The sequence below is a fragment of the Cardiocondyla obscurior genome, linkage group LG05, assembly GCF_019399895.1.
Source record: "Cardiocondyla obscurior isolate alpha-2009 linkage group LG05, Cobs3.1, whole genome shotgun sequence".
In the NCBI taxonomy this organism is placed as follows: Eukaryota; Metazoa; Arthropoda; class Insecta; order Hymenoptera; family Formicidae; genus Cardiocondyla; species Cardiocondyla obscurior.
The window spans coordinates 7,894,554-7,912,057 of record NC_091868.1 but is presented as its reverse complement, the minus strand read 5'-3'; the positions used below and the strand labels follow the sequence as shown (position 1 = coordinate 7,912,057).

At 47.9% G+C, this 17,504-nt stretch overlaps 1 protein-coding gene across 3 annotated transcripts in view; it reads right to left on the bottom strand.

The window, feature by feature from the left end:
- The window catches only part of Fz2 (frizzled 2), a 61,301-nt gene that overhangs the window by 7,003 nt on the left and 36,794 nt on the right, over window positions 1-17,504 (bottom strand). The window lies entirely within an intron of this gene.

The following is a 17,504-nucleotide window of genomic DNA, read 5'->3' as shown; positions in this document are numbered from 1 at the left end:
TTCGGGGCAGAGCGCACGCACGGGTCCCGCTTCGTTTGCAATTCGGACTATTAAAGCGGCACGATGCCGTTTCGGCAATCCTGGGCTGGGTAACTCCGGGGCGAGCCGTATCCGCGCGTACCCGGCTCTTTCGTAAAAGTCCGAGTCGGCGATCGATGCCTAAATAGCCGGTCGGCGCGGGATGCGTCTGGCTGCTCTCCGCTCGGTCGACCTTAACGAGCAAGGGCGTAGCGTGCTCGAATGTCTCGTACATAAATCAACGTCGGGGTCGGCTTCGATCGGCCGCTGGATACCCGGTTTCGAAACCGGTACGCCTCTCGCGGAGGCTGTGGGGTGTCGGGGCCCCGAGAGCCCGGATAAATTCACGAATAACGAGTGGAAGAATGGAGTGTTATTCTTGAATAGGAATAACTCTATTCGAATAAGGGCCCTTTTATGCGTCGCGTATAAATATGTCACGGTGGAATAAAATTTTCTTCGCCTAAATGCATTTAGACAGTCATCGGGCACGATCGGCTTCGGGAAGGTACGAGGAGGCTTATTTTTTTAATTCGCGCATCGTTATTTCACGCAAGTATTTACTTACGTTTTGCTGGATCGTAATTAAATTTTTGCACGTAAATACAACTTTATTCGAAGGAGCCCGCATGTCTGCGAGTGATAAAGAACCGAGGACTGGCGGAGAAAACGAGGAACGAGGGAAGCCCGAAAGGGTACAGCGAGAAAGGACGAAGAGAGACGACAGGGGAGAGCGAAAAGAAGGAAAGAGACCGGGAGAGAAAAGGGCAGAGAAAGGAATCGAAAAGCAGTCGTGGGATCTTATAATAGTCGTGCCGCGGAAAACACGTGACCGGAGCGAAATGTTATCGTAGGAGGCAGTGTTAGTTTTACCGTTTGTTAACTGCTAGGCGCCCCGACGCGAGGCGTCGCTATTTATAAGACGCCGTCGCGGTCGACGTACGTGCACCCGCGCTGGATTAAGGGAGAGCCCCGAGCTACGTGTGTGGCTCGAATCCCCGATACGGCCGATCGCCGTGAGCGCGCGTATAACGAAATGCAACGAGATGCAGCATCCGCCGCAGCTGCGCGGAAGCGAGGCCTCGATGCGTCTCAATAGAGACGTATGCGCTTTTGATTTTCGCTTCGTTACGGAGCTCGCCTCCGAAGGCCTGAACCCGTCAACGACGTATTATCGCGATCCCCCTCCGACAAGACCCCGCGCACCGCCCCGACAATGTTACAGAGAACGCTGTTATTATGAATCGTAGCGCGAGAGCGCGATTACGCCATAATGAGTGCGAGCGTCGATCATGTAGTCCTCGACGTGCGTCTAAGCTTTCATCCGACGGTTTCGCAATCCTCACGCGTATCTCGTTCAGTCGTTACCTCGTCATTTTATATATAAAAAAAAATTGACCACCTGATCGCTGCGGTGATCTAGGAAAATTTTCCCCCTTTTTTTTATTCACTTTGCTTTATATTTTTTAGAAGAGAACAGCGGGGCATCGCGAAAAGGATCGCTACGTAATATAAATTGATCCTTCGCGATGTTGATATATCGGCGAGCTATACGAGGAACTACTATATATACATAAGACGTATTCAACGAAATCCATTAATGCATTGCATAAAACGAGGGGTAATACGAGGGAGGCAGGAAGGACCTCGGCAATGAATCACTTTTAAAACCCTCGGCCTCGGCTGCCTGAGATATGCGGGCTGCTGACCAGCGTTGTTTGGGCCACGGCACACTCCTGTTTCATGGAAATTTCGTACTCCTTTTGCTCTCCCACGTCTGCCCTCGCTCGTAACAGGCTTCTGCGAATAGCGCGTGCTTGCATAAGCGCCGCCGATCCGGTCGCCCGTCGGCATCGCGACAGCCGATTAAAAGTTTATGCATATTAATATCGCGCAAATCCTTCCCACTAAGCTGTCTATTTTCGCTCCCGCCCGATCGATCGTCGCAAAGGACGAGATCTATCGCTCGTCTCACCTTGGGGTGTGGGTCACGGGGAAAAAAACCAAGCCTCGACGCGCGTGAAAGCCGCGTTGAAACGCCGATTTGTCCGCTGTCAATCCTTTTTTCCGAGATTTTCGATTTTCACCGCGGCGAGGGAAAGTCGGGGTTACATCCGGGGCTCGTAAATAAAAAAAAAAAATAAAAAAAATAAAAAAAAATAAAAAAGAACAGCCAGCCGAGCAGCGTGAATGCGCGAGCACGGCAGCAGCCGCGCCAGCTCCACCGTGATATCGCGCGTTTCTTTGCAAACGCTCTTAAAGGTACGTAAATCAAAACGCGCGACGAGATTTATGGCGAGGTATGGATAAGGTATGCGTTATGCTCCCTCGTTAGACGGCGAAACTGACGGCGGTCAGATGGTGTTGGGTTTTATATCAAATCGCGCGTTTCACGAGCATTAATCATAAATTCACCGTACCTCCCCTCGCCTCTGTCGCTTGCAGAGCGGAGAAAAACCAAGGAGCGCGAAACGGCCCGTCGGGATTCATCCCGCTGCCTCTCGATGATCTTGCATCATCGTTCGAAAGAGTTTCCGCCGTCGTCCGCAGATTTAACTGTATGCTAACGCTGCGATAAACACCGTCGCAATTAACATAGCGCATAAATTCCGCGTGTCGTCCATGGAATATTTTCAATTATGCTAATTTCTTGATTTAACGAGCTCCAAAAAAAAAAAAAAAAAAGAAAAAGAAATTCTTTAATTTTTTACAACGAGACGGGATTAATGCGGGCTTCACGCGGAGCTTCAATTTATTGCGGGAAGAATGTCCACGATTTCGCGACGGCGAATTTCTTCGCAAAGGCGAGATGCAAATAAATTACGTATAATTAATTTCAGCCTCGTAATGTACCGCTTTTATTGTAATTTTCAATTTGTCCCGGAATCCTCCGGAATTTCGAAGTATAAATACATAAAGGAATTAAAGTGATATTTTATTCATAAATCTGCATGTTAATTTCGCGGCGTTACCTAATAAATTTGCGGTAAAGCGGAGAAACGAATAAAACGAATACTTCTCAGCTGTATGCGGATGGCGCGTCTTTCGATTTTACCATATTTTTCTGAAAGGCATTTACTTTAGTGACGATTTATTCACTCGCCGCGTATCGCGTTAGTTATTAGAGCAGCTTCCGTCCGAGATGCGGAGTAGCACAACTTGGTGAACAGGGCGTTTGACGCACGACGCGCATATATATATGTATATATATATATCTTTCGGCAAGTTAACTCTGCATAGTTTACATGCAGTGAGCTTCTGGTATCTATCTTCTCCGTTGAATCTGGACATCTAAACTTGGCCTTCGAATGCACGCTTCTCCTTCAGGGCGGGTTTATTAACGGTGCAGCATGCAGAGCGCGCGCGAGACAGAAAGGGAGAGCTTAAGTCGCGCGAAAGCACCGATAACCGGAACTATTTGTTAAAGCCCCTGGGTGTGATACGCACATTCGCGCTTGACAACATGCACTTCGGGCTTTTATGCGAATATACAGCGCGCTTTCGCGCATTTCGAACGTTAACGGTTCCGCCGCGTGCTGCAACAGTGTTTCAGGCATGTCGCCTGTAAAAATCTCATAACAAGCAATAAAAAATTCTAAAAATTTCACCAAAATAAACATGATAAAAGAGTTTAAATTGGAGAAGTGATAAAATTTTATACCTTAAAAATATGTTTTACAATTTAAATGCGTTGTTTTAAGCAAATTAAAGTGTTAGTTAATAGTAAACATTTGTAATTAACAAATATAAAATGTTTTTTAAAAAATATGCGACTATGAGGAAAGATGGAAGTTATAACGTTCCGCACTTTTTTTTTTTTTTTTTTTTTTAATATAATGCAGAAAGGATGTACGTGACGTATAACTCGTACATATATTTCACGCGACGTGATTACGGGACACTCGACAACCGTCACGCTGGTAAAAAGCGGAAGATATTTCGAATATCGCGTACGGGATTTTGCGACTGAAATACGGGCCTTTCTTTCTACTCGCGTATCCGTCGCCGGTACGCAAAACTGCAACTGTTACTCGAGTCCCGCGCGATTCCCAGAATATACACACGTAAGATCAGATTTACCAAAGCCCGCGTGAAAGCGGCACGTTTACCACGGTATACACGGTGCTCCGTTAAATTTTCATCGGGCCGCAAACATATTCTTTGATCAGTCCGACGTCGGCTTTGCCATCGCGACAGTTCAAACGGGAACGTAATTATTGACTTAATTAATCTTGAAAATTGCGGAGCCGTCAAAGCTGCAATAAACAACTCCGCTGTTGCTCGATCGATCTCGAAGGATTTTTATCTCGGCGGAATATCCATTCGTTTTTTTTTTTTTTTTTATATGTTCAATGCAATCGAATATCGATGGACTAAAAGTGCCATTTCCTCTGCAGTGCTCGCGGTTAACTATTTGTGTTTGCAATTCCGCCGACGTGGTAAACTGCAAACGCGTTCGCGATCCATCACCCTCCATTTCCTCTATTTTCACCTGAGCGCCGCGCGATAAAGAACGCGCAACGGCCGATGATGCATCGCCCGTTCAATCAGGATACGAAACGTTCGATAATCGCATCGTCGAATTACCGGCGTATCGTTTCCGAGACACGCGCGACGAACGTATCATTTGTCCAAGAGGTGAGACTCCGTCTGCGATCGCTGATAAGAACGTCTGTCGATTGCGCGTCAAGTAAATCTTACGGTGAAATGATATAACTACTTCCTGCCTTCCTCCCGTCTTTTTCTGCGCTATGCCCGACGCGAAACCGGAGGTGATCTTCCTCGCGAGCGAGCACGCGCTCCGCATTCACCGCGTTCCCGGCAATCATCGCGTTTAATACAGCGAGCAGCAATGCGAGAACAGATTTCTTTCGCGCCGACAACAACATTGGGCGTTGTCGTATCCTGCTCTGCTGCAGCATATCGAAGCCCGACCGGAAAAGTCGACGTACTACATCGTATTTGTACTCGCTCGGTCAGGAAAGATCTCGTTTTAAATTTAATTTTAATTTTTTCTTTATTTATCAATAAACAAATAATTGATTACAAAAAAAGAAACTTTAAATCGCCAAAAAGAAATAGAAGCAAAAATTATAATCTGATCAATTTAACACCTGTTACCGCCGAGAGTGCGAAGTGTTCGGCGCTCCGCGTAATAACGTTTACAACGTTCCGCGAGGAGAATCCCAATTTGATACACCGGCTCATAATAATCTCCCGCGGGGTCTGGTGAGCGAGATTGTCATGTCGGGATGCCTTTTATCTCCCTATAAAACGCGCGGCCGCACACACCTCGCGGCCGCAAGTACTACATGGCCCGTACGTAGGTGCTATCGCAAGGCTGGTGGTAAGAGCGACTCCTTTTGTTCCCGCGCGTTTACACGGCCACGCACACTTACACGCCGCGCGAGTAAACTGCGGCCGAGAAGGATCACCGATCTCGTCACGCCTCCCCCCTCGCCCCGTCGTTCCATCCGCGTTCCACCGTTCTCTCCGTCCTTTCCTCCGCTCGCACCTTCCTCCCGTGTGTACGCGCGCTAATTAATCAGGGAATGAATTATGGATTCATGCGCTCGCCTAATTGGATCCGTCGCCCCGCGGTGGCGTGAGGCGGCTCCGGGTCCCAGAAAGCGGTCCCGCTTCCTCGCCGTGATTTCACCTTGACGCCGCGATTCAGAGAAGGAAAGAATCGCCCCGCGATAATAAACCGAAACTGCTCTCACGGCTGAATCGCGCTATCGACGTATCGCCCCATCGAAGCTTATCGGCACGCATATATCGCCGGCAACGGTCGAAACTTCGCGCCGCGCGTAACGCCCGCCCTCCTTAACCATCTCGTCGTTGGCACGTTATCACCCACGATCGTCGAGAGTTTTATTTGTCACGCGGATAAGAGGCGAGAAGAAAATTTCGTCTCGGGGATTAATTAGCGAGGCGATTTCGTCGTCTCGGTGATTACGGAATCCGGTCACCGTTCCGTCGTATAAACCTCGTCAAAGCGATCTAGATTCTTTGAATAGTGCCCACCCGATCGTTTGATCCCAAAATATCGGGGAAGGAGGGAGGAAAGAGGCGCATTAACGAAGATAAAATGAGGTCTCGATTTACCGGGTTCACCTTTCGTTGAAAACCGCAACGATGCAGAAAATGTTAGCCGCGTCTCGCGCCCGCTCGCCGTGTTCCTGGACGTGTTCGATGGGACGCGCTGATAAGAGCCGTACACTCGCTTTATCGCGGCTGGGTGATCATAGAAAAGTCCGCTTGCGGTTAACAAGAGGTGACAGAAGAGATGGAAGAAGCCAAGGGCGGTCCAGCAAGCCGCGGAAGATGAACGAGTCGTTGCCACGTTCGGTATTTACTTTTCACGGGCAACCAAGCAACGATGGTCTCGGCGCGTCTCGACGCCGCGCGGAGAAGCCAGCTGAAACCGGCCGGGCTGTTTTTCCCGGAGGAAGAGAGAGAGAGACCCGCGAGTACCGTCATCGACGAGCGCGAGCGAGACGGGACTTTAAAACCGTAAATCATCGTTCTTACACGCCGCGCGGATGGCGGTCGCGTGTGGAGAAGCGAGAAAGCAAAGAGAGGCCCGGGAGAAAAAGAGACGAGATCGGGAGATAAATGGGTGAACAGGTAGACGGGTGCGTGGAAATGGGAATGGAGAAAAGATGCCCGGTGCTCGTGGCTTACGCGGTCGCCTTCCAATTCTGTATTCCATATATCCGAGCCTGCGGGTGCCGATCTGTCGCCTACCTGACACCGTTGACCCTGAACGAATCGACGAATATTCGCCAATCGAGCCGTTCGATTATGCGACACACTCGAGACTGCGCAAGATTAATTCGCGACTCGACCTTTGATTACATGTGTAAGATAACGACTTGGACGATATTAATCGCGGTGGTCGACAGATCTTTACCTTACATTGCCTCTGAATAATTCTGCGGACTTTCGACAATTAATTCGACAAGTAACTTTTACAGAATGTTTTTTTTTTCTTTTCTTTTTAAGGTCTGGATTTTAAATGCTGCGCATTTGGCAACGTGCCCCGCCTAAAGGTAGATTCTGTAGTCGGCCCTTAATTAGGATCGCTGCGAAATCCGATTTATAGGAACGGTCCTTTATGAGTTCTCTTAACGCGTCGGGCGCAGATAAGCGACCGGCTTGAATTGCGCTTGCCGGCACCTTGCGAGCAGTCTCGCGCTGTTTAATTACTCGTAAGAATTAAATGTCGTAAGTCTTCGCGCGAGCTTAAGTGAAAATCCGTAATCGAGGCGAAGGGAAAAACGACGTATTTAATCACGAGCAAAATTTGTCGAGACCGAGACTTGTATTTGCCTTCCGCGCTAAATACGGCCCGCTTGTTTCCGAGCTTCGGTTATTTACTACAAATTAGCTAGAAAATCACCCGTAATGCTACGAGGACCGAGAAAAGCGCGAGCAACGTACGCTTCGCCGTGTCGCTTCAGTTTTGCTATGCCGACTATTTTTCGCTCCTTAGAAAGCTATGGCGTTGCGAGTATGAATGCCGGCGTAGACGCGTGGGAAGTGCTTTCCACGAGACAAATTGGCGACATTATCGCGATGGTTATCTGCGGAAACTATGAGCGTTACGATGAGAATCCGACCGTTGTGAGAAATTTTACAAGCTTAAAGAAAAGTAAATTAGTTTCAGTACCGGAATTCCGCGCGCTCGTAGAATTCACAAATTTTCACAAAAGAGAGATCTGCGCGTGAAAAGCGCCGCGGCAAACAGAAAATCAATTTGCAATTAATGGAAAATAAATTTGTTACAATTGCACGATTATCGAATACGCTGCGATCGAGACGAGTTGATAACGAAAATCATCATTGGTGAAATAATGGCGAAGTATATTTCACTAAGCTGTCGCAAGTGGCGCAGCTTCCTGCCAATCACGATTCCATAATTGAACCAACCTATATCGTATCTATCTTACCCCGACTTTGTGTCAATATTGCGGAGAACCTACAGCAGGGTTAACAAAGTTAAGATACGGTTCGCTCGGGACCGTTTACATTCGTGCCTGTTTGAACTTGAAAATCAATTTCTCGGTGACTTACGGTTATTATTTCTGGACGTCTGCGAGTAAAACCGTTCAAACGTAACTACAAAAAAAATTCCTCAGTTTCCTCAGCCCACTATTCGCTGGTGTCAAAATAAAAAAAAAACACGTCGATAGTTGAAACCTAAGTAAAATCAATTAATCGATAATTAAGTAAACAGAAGATATCGAGTTTACTCAATATAGACCTCCTCGTTCGACTCGGAAGGCATCTCAAGTTAAATCGACGTAGCGCAACAGTATCAAGTTGATAAAAGCATCGGAGTTTCGCTGTACACGGCGGACAGTAATTCCGCCCGCCGCGTTGTTTTCGATCACTTATTGCTGACGTTGAACATTTCTGTCCCTCGTTTTGTTTAACACGAAATGAAACGCGAAACGGAGAAATCCAGGGGGCAACGTCGGGGTGATAAAAGCGCGAGCGGAATGCGAACCGAAGTATAGCGAGAATCTCTTTGCTCGGGTTTTCGCAGCCCCCGTGCAGCCGACGCCAATGCAAATCGCTACCGATGCATCACCGAGCTGTCAACCGTTCGTTGCGTTCGCGATAAAGTTTCCCCGCTCGTCGTCCGCTTCAACGGGCCCGAGGCCCGGGGAGAAGCAGGTCGGGTACGGCCGATACGCAACGTGGCGTCGTCCCAGTCTAACGTGCCTAACGCGAGGCAAATCCAGCGCGTTTACACGGATTATCTACAAGCCGGCGAGATAAACCGCACAACGCGATGTCGACGCACGATTATATTTTCGAGCGTCCCTCGCCGAATATCCCTTCAAAGTGGAAAGTTGGAATAAAATCCTGCAAAGGGATATACTTATCCGAGAAGTCTCACGGGAAAAATGTGATCTTAGAAGTAGCTGGATTACATTTCATCGGTTTATTCGCGTTATTTAATCCGGTCGAGAGCTCGCGCGCGTTAGATGATCCGTAGACTTTTTTTATTTTTCTTTTTTCGGGAAGTCTTTCTCAAGAATTTACGTGCACCTGCGAGCCAGTACGGTGCCGTTTAAAAACGACTCGCTCGAACGGGACGGATAAGCGCGTCATTATTTTGCGCTACCTTTAAGGATACGGTGACTTTTTCGCGGCGACAAGACGGGAAAGAAGCCGCGACCGCGTCGGCGTTTCTTTGGCCCCCGCGCATACGTATGCGTGTGCTCGGACGCGATCGGAATTATTTTCACGTCAAGAAATCTTACTTTGGCCGATCGCAAGCTCACCCGAGGATTAATTAATCGCGGATAAAACGAGGCGCGCCGTCGAGAGCAGACGCGTGTTGACCAATAGGGAACGCGGCTGGTAGCTTCCTACATCGTTACTTCTTGTTCCGCGGCTTCCACAAGGAAACTAATTAAGACTCGGTTACGAGGCGCGTTTGCTTCCACGGGGGCGTGTCGTTGATCAACATGGTGTTCGCTGTCTGTTATGTAAATCGCTTTAGTCGAACGCAAACTGGAAATTTGGCGGAAACAACTTTCCTCCGAACGGCAGCTCGTCGAAAGTAATACCGGCCTACTCGCGAAAAAGAAAATTTTATCCGCTCGAAAGAATTCGCGAATTGTATTCCTGAGGCAAAAATAACTCAACCCCTTTTCGCAATTTGGCAAAGACGTGAATATTTCATTGCGTCCGTCCGCTTCTTTGTTTTTTTTTGTTTTTCTCTCTCTCCCGACGAGAGGAACATAATTTATAAGATGTTCCGGGAAAACGCACGCCTGATTAAACTTTCGGCAATAAAGGAAAAAAAAAAAAGCCACGCGCGCGGAGACGGCAAGAAATCTTATGGCGCAACCACGACGACGTTCCACGTCGGCACTCGGTCGATAGTCACACCACCATCAGCGTAACCACCGCCTCCACCGCTAGCATTACCACTACCGACGTGCCAGCCGCCCGTCGTACGGTTCACCCTTGAAAGAGCTTTCCAAGGGTGGTGTTGCTATCGACCCAACTTCGCCTCCCGCGAGAGCTGCACGTTAAATTTTCCGAATCAACGTGACTGGCCTTGAACGCGGCGCTAATCTAAACTGCGATTGCTCGAAAAATGCGTGCGACCTAATCCCAACCGGCATTGATTATGCCGCTTGAAAGCCTTTCGATATCTTGCCGACGATTCCCGCGAAATACATTCGTTACCTCGGATGAGAGCGTGTATTACCAACGCGCGTACCTAAGTGAAACCGGCCGTTTCAAGACGAACATAAATTTTTGCCAGAGTTTTGCATGCACTTCTCTATAACGCGGAGCATACGGCCTGTGCGTGGAACGGGCGAATAAAATAAAAATTTATTTTATCTCGCGAGCGTACGAATGGCGCTCGTAAAAAATTTACAACCCGGAGATTGAATTATAGATTATGTCACTCCCGTGTATTGATTTAATTTGCATTTCTTCGATCGCCCGGCATGAAACTTGCAATTCCAGATCTATTATGCACGTCCATTTCCTTTTTTAATAACGAAAAAGAAGAAAAAAAATCAAAAATTAAAATAAAATAAAAGGAGGGAAAAACTGTGAATTGTAATTCACGCCGTAGCGCCGTGTTAAAGTGTTTTTTTAAAGCTGCAATTTTTTAAATTGGCTCGTGAGCGATTACGGGAACATTCTATTATGTATTACACGCCTTGAAATACAGGTTGCCCGATAAAAGCGAGCAAGATCTTGCGCGACAAAATCGCATCTGCTCATGCATTACGCGCCCGACGAAACAAGAAGGTTATGATTTTATAGCACGCAATCGAACTTCTCCATCATTTGTTGTTTCCTTCTTTTTTTTTTTGCTGTTTTCACCACGTGATCCGCGAACAATCACGCGAATGGAGTAATGCACGCATATGAAAAAAAAAAAATGGATTTTAAAGTGACGTATAAAAAAAAAAGTTGGTTATAGTAATTTTAACAAATACTCGAATCCAGGAAACACCGATATTTTTATTCTATTTTGCACGTGAACGAGTAGCCTTTTTGATATTTGATTTCTAACCGATCGCACAGTTAAATGTAACAATATATTTGTATTTTATTTAATCCCACGTGTGTGTTGACGCGGTTGGCTGCTATTGTGCATCGGCGATATTGCGCGTTCCAGTCTTTTCCTGTATTTTATGCCCGATTCGCCGCTTTCTTTCTCGCGTTTTGCATACTGCCTCTTGCCCCGCTCAGTAAATCAGGCAGCCCGCGGCGTGAGGGACGACACTTTGTTCCTTTATTCGCGAGGCGCGTCGCCCTCGTGGAACGAAGAGAGCTGCAGATTCCCGAACGAGGAATCACAATTGAGAATCTCGCGGCGATCCACGGGGGTCCTCTGACCTCCCGAGGAGGGGACCTTCGTGTCGCGATGCAGATTCCTACGGTAGTCCCGCAGAGAAAAGGGGAGATGGGATGAAGATAAAACCGACTGATACAAAAGAAAGATCGAAAAAAAATAGAAATGGCGAAAATACTTATTTCCTTCCCTCGTTCTCTCGGGCGTTAATTCGCGTTACGAACAAAAGGCCTTTTTCTGGGATTTTTTCCTTTTTTTTTTCTTGGTGATGCACGACTGTCACGTCGGGTACAATCGCGATTCTGCGAAAATGCGCGACCCACGCGCATTAGCGAAGCGTACGAATTACGCGCCGTTGCTCAATTAGGATGAGAAGCGGTGGCGGCTTTCTCCCGCGTGGGCTCTCATTTCGCGAACGTAGGAAATGCGGAGGCTGGTGGACCCAGCGGATATCGCGACAGCGAAAGCTAGCGCCGCGAGGCCGCTTGAACCTACACGGGTTGCCGTTAAAACCTGGATTATCTTAATTTATATTTAAGCCGTTTGTGCCTGTAAATGCTCACGTATTCAGCACCAGATTTCCCTCTGATAAAGCGAGTAACCGAGAATTAATATTAGCGCGTGTGGGAAACGTCGGACCGACTGAATAAATATTACATTATATTAATAACATTTTTTTTTTCTGCAACGAATAATGAGTCTGGTCGTCGGCGGCTGAATTTTTCTGCGTATGAATAACGATGTAACGAGCGTGTAACGGGCATGACGATAGTCGCTAATTATTAGCTCGACAGGACCACAAGTCCGTGCAACTGATTTGTACCGGCGAAGGAAGAGACTCGCGTGCAATTCTCTGGACATTGTCTCGCTGCACGCCCGTGCTTTGTACGGCAAACAAAGCCCGCGGGTCTCCCGAATTGCCAATAAATCCTTCCTAATGGTACCTTCTTCCGGTCAGCGCGACAAGGCGCGCGAAATCGTGTTTCCTCGGACGCGCGAGTCGAAAAAAAATAGAAAAAAAAGGAGAGAAACGGTCGATGATTTTCATTTCTACTCCGGTTTAAGCGGGATGAGGAATCGCGGCCGGAGCGGCAACAATCCAGCCGCTGACGATAACGCGGGACCGGTTTAACGACGGCGTAATTGTTATGTGAAAACCGCGTTTAAAGAGCTCGAGGTTAACGGCGGCGAGCGAGAAACGAGAAGCGTGGCCCCCGTCGTCGATGCGTGTGGCTCATTTTCGCGGGGCGATTATCGGAAAAGTAGCAGATCTAATATACGAAACCGGTCCGCGTCTCCGGAAGCTTGTTATTAAAACCGTGTCCTCGGCGATCACGCCGGTGCTCATTAAACATATACTCTGTCATTTTTCCCTAATTGCCGCTTAATCGTTTACTTTTCAATTTTATTTCGCTGCTACGTACGGCCGCTGCATTTACAGAGTAAATTACAGAGACGCGGAAAAATGTGCGGGAATAAAAAAGAAGCCAGAAGAATAAGAATTAAGTAACGAAAGCGTATCCATCGCATAAGATCCGAGAATGAAGAAGAAAAAAGGAAAACGGAGATTCCCTATTATCTCATTACACCTGTATATAGAGTGACTACAACGTTTTATACCACAACGAGCAGTTTATCGTCAAGATTCGATCCTCCACCGTAACCTGTAGTTAGTGAATAAGTAATGCCGCAGCGTGGATGCACCCGCACGCGCGAACGAGCGCATGCACGCACGCACGCACACGCACGACGCGGTTTCACCTGCTCCGACGCGAGGAGGAACGCAAGACAAAGGGAGGGTGTCGCTTTCGCTCCTTCTCGTTTGTACCGTGACGAACAGCCGCAGAAGCGTGGAGCTGGAGGGACAGGCTCGGAAGTGGGCTCGGCGCGCGCGGATTCTCTCGTAAAATGCTTCGCCCGCGAGGGAAACAGCGGCGGCGGCTGCGGCGTTAGGGTACAACGAGGGGAGACGCGGGGAACGGGGAACGAAAAAATCCAGTGGAGCGGGACTGCGCTTGTTGAGCTTTTCCGCGAAACAACAGAACGGAAACACCGTGGCGGACTCGCGTAATGCGCGAAAATAATTGCGTTTAACCTCCGCCGGCAGAAAAATCCGCGCCCGTTACGCGAAGCGTAAACGACGCCGTGAAAAATGTCGGAAATGAAAGAAATTGCATTCTCGCGACCCTCGAGGTCGCACGGACGTTTCGACGACTCCGCGCGACAACGTGTCTCGACGCAGCGTGCGACTCCCATTCGGAGACGTTAACGTCGCGCGGAAACCCGACGACGGAAAAAAAGTCTCGTGAGAAGACGGGGATTAAAAGCGTGTTAACGGATTCGTAGGAACACACGGCTAGCGAATCGCGGGTCGTCAAATATTTAATTTGGCAGACGAGGATATCTCTGCTATCGCTACTCCGCCGCTCTTATCGGCAAATCCATATCATCGCGGAGTATTTCCAAGCACGCGAATTTAAAATGTTTAAATTTGTAGGAAGTGTATCATACTCTTTATTTTTTTTTTTAGACGGATTTCACGCGAGGTTAATGTATATTAAAAATTTTTCTTTTTTTTTTTTAAACATTTGCGATTTCTATCGTGAACAAAGCGGGCCAAGTTTCGTAAATAATAATGTTCTTTTCGAGAGCCGCAAAAAATGCGACAATGGCGTTCCTTTTCTTAATGCTTCTCATTTAGATTGCTAAAACCACGACATGGCGCGTAGAGCCGCGAACTTTTGTCGAGCATTCGAACAAAAAACCAAAAAAAAATAAAAGGAAGACGAGGACCGCGCAGTCGATGGTGCGGGTTTAAACGTTCGCTCCGCAACTCTCTCGCCCCTTCCGGCTTCGGTAAACATTTTCTTTCTTTCATTAAGTCCCCTTCTTTTCACGGCTCCGGATCGCCTCCGCCATTCACGGATTTTTTTTTTAGACGCAGGGCCCGACTCTCGAGCGTGTCGAAAAGCCACTGGAGCCTCCGCGAATCCATTTGCGAAACGGATGGACGCGTCCTCCAGCACGACGCGGGGACCCGCGTGTCGAGTGCGCCAGAGTACACTTTTGACAAAGCAAGGCGGGCGAAATGTATTCTCGCCCGCTACACCGGAAGATCCCGTACGTCTCCCGGGAAATGTGCACGCGTTTCGGTACACTCTCGATCGATTATACCGTTGGAAACAGCAAACCGCGAAGTTGACGTACGGTTAAAAAAAAAAAAAAAAATTTACAATCGAATTAAGAGAAAAAGGAGATCATTTTTTTATGAGACAAACAGATAAAGAATAAACTATCAATTTTCCAGCTCGGAACGTACGAACAATTTGGGCATAAAGGGGATGAACGCGAGGATTGCAGCGGCGCACCCTCGATCTCGTTAATGATTTACGGTCTCTTTCAGCGGGAGCGCTAGTCTATAAAATTGCTCGGCGCGGCTTAACGCGTTGTCGCCCTAAAGCCGATCCCACCCGACGAAGTGTCCATAAAGTAATCGTGACGCCGAGGAGCAAATTATATCGTTTTTCGATGTTAAACGCTCGGCACGCTCGCGCGCCCGGCTTCGCCGTTTCATCCCGGCGAAGCCGGGCGCGCGCGTCCGCGACATAATTCACATTCGCGCCGGCATTCAGAACGAGTCAATTATACCGCGTTCTAATTGCGCTAGCTGGCCTCGCCCGTGAGAGTAGTAAAAGGACCCAAACGGCCGCTAAAATATCCAAAAGGAAAAGGAAAGAGAGAATTGCCCGCTCGTAGACGTCTCCCACCTGCGCGGGACGATATATCACCGCAAACGAGAGAGCCCCGGGTCTTTTTATTGCCTCGCCGGGCGACGATCGTGGCGCACGAGAAACAAAATGAGTCCGCGGTAATTATTGCTGTCCATAAGTGTCGCTGCCGCTCGCGAGGCTTTCAATCTTATCCTTAACGGAAGCGATTTCATATCTTCCTCGCTTTAGCCTTTAACGTAGATAAAACGCGAAATGTATTGTTTCGCGCAATATTATATTTTCTCCCACCGATGATTTTTACGTGGCGAATAAAATCTATCGGCAACACCCCACGAGGCTCGGTGTTGCGTGAATTTAAATAATAAGATAAATTATCTTTTCAAATTTTCCTTTCGCTGAAGTTCATCGTTTAAGATTTTTGCCTACGCAAGGTGATATCCGCGCGCGGTTTAACGTGACTTCCCACGCACTTGAAGCCACACTCTGAAAATTGCACGACTTCGGTCGAAGATTAAGCCCGCGACTTCGCGTAACGAGACAGTCGAGAGTCACGCGAGCTTGGGAAACGATAAGATAACATCGCCCCAACAACGATCGGTGATTGTCCTAAGCGCGGCTAAGAGATATTCGTGGATTTTCCGTTATAGCGACGTGGAATTCCATTGAGGCTTTTGCGGCAACTTCATCGAGAGTTTTACGACGGTATAAGCAACGATACGCTCGGAATATCGATAGTTTTGCTTCAATATTCCGATACTTTAGGAATGTTCTGATATTTTGAAAGTATAATCTATCAATATCGTGGAAAGAGACAGAGAGAGAAAGAGAGAGAAAGAAGGAGGGAAAGATGGAATCTTAATATCGAGCGTATGCGATATACATGATATAAGAGAAACGATAATCTGTTTTCTTCGAAGCGGAATATAAATTATTAATGCCGCGCATAATAGTCTCATCAAGTATCTCTTTGAATCTATTTTTATTATTACAATGCACCTCTGATCTTAGAAATTTTCTTTAAAAACCCCAAGACAGCTGTTTGACAAGCGTCTGTATTAGAAGGGAGATTGATATTTATTTTATGCGCGTACACGCAACGCGTTCTTTCGATATTCATATCTTGATCCCCGGGTGCCTTGTGTACCCATGCGAGGCGAGAATAACGAAATTAACAACGTCGACGGCTACCCGGCGGAAGATTTGCGATGCAAATATGTACGATATGTCCGCGGCGAGCGTAATTAGGCGTTACGACGCCTGTTGCAAGGCGGCGGCGGCGGCGGCGGCACCTTTTCGGCTCCCCTACGACGGAGCTTACAAAGTCACGCCGACACCGTCGTCCTTATCGTCGGTAGTAAATATCCGGATTCATCCGTTGGGAAAATTAAGGCGCGATAAAGCCACGGGCGTTATCGCGCGCCGAATTCGAGGGGGAGTCGCGGTGCAAGCGCGAAAAATACGCGCGGGCCGCGCGCTCGTAAATTACACGCGTGCAGTGCGTGCGCGCGCCAATTTAACGAGCACGCCGGAAGCTGAGCGCGATAGTCGTAAAAAGCCCCGGCAGATAAACGTCGGATGCGGTTTCGCGCCGCGTTTCTTTTCTCGTCGCGGCTCCGGGATCCGCGGGGCGTGGGCGACGAAGATGAAACAAGAGCCACAGCCACGGTCTGTCGTTTGCGCGCGTCGACTATTTCTCATGATTCACCTTCGCATCCGTTGCGCTTTAGATGGAATTTCGATCGGGTGCCGCGGACACGCCCGTCGATCGTCATCGCGTTTCTCGTCCGCGCGAGCTTCTCGGCCAAGGATGCGACTCCGCGCGTTGACATAACGGTGTTTATGGTAATGCGTTATACGCGAGCCCACTCACTCGTACGCGCGTATATCGTGACACGGCAATGACACGGTGAGAGCGATCGCAGCCTCCACTCAAAACAAGCGCGCGCGTTTGTTTCCAGTTAACAAGGCAATGTGTCTCTCCGAATTAGCAGACGCCTTTTGGAAAGAAAAAAAAGAAAAAAGAATAATAATACCCCCGGAGCTGACGAGCTTAGAAAGGAAAACTCACGATTAACACGTTGGCCGCCACAGCAAGTCGTCTACGCGGTACCTGACTTTTCAATGGAGTCCTGGTGGTCACCAGTGAAGTCGGTGCTTTTGAAATTATTTTAAGACCCTCGTAAAAGACATTGTCTAATGTAAAATTCCGATTAAACGAGCAATAAAGTAAAGAAATCCGCTGTGCGGATGAATAATATCTGTCTTCGCGTCGCACAATGCGGTAACAATAAAAAAGAAAAAAAAAAAATTTGGAAAGAATTTTCTCGCTATTTAAAAAATTCAATAAAGTACGTTTCGAAGGTTTGCGGCAGCTCGCGCAATTTCACCGATGTAATAAATTATGTACATTT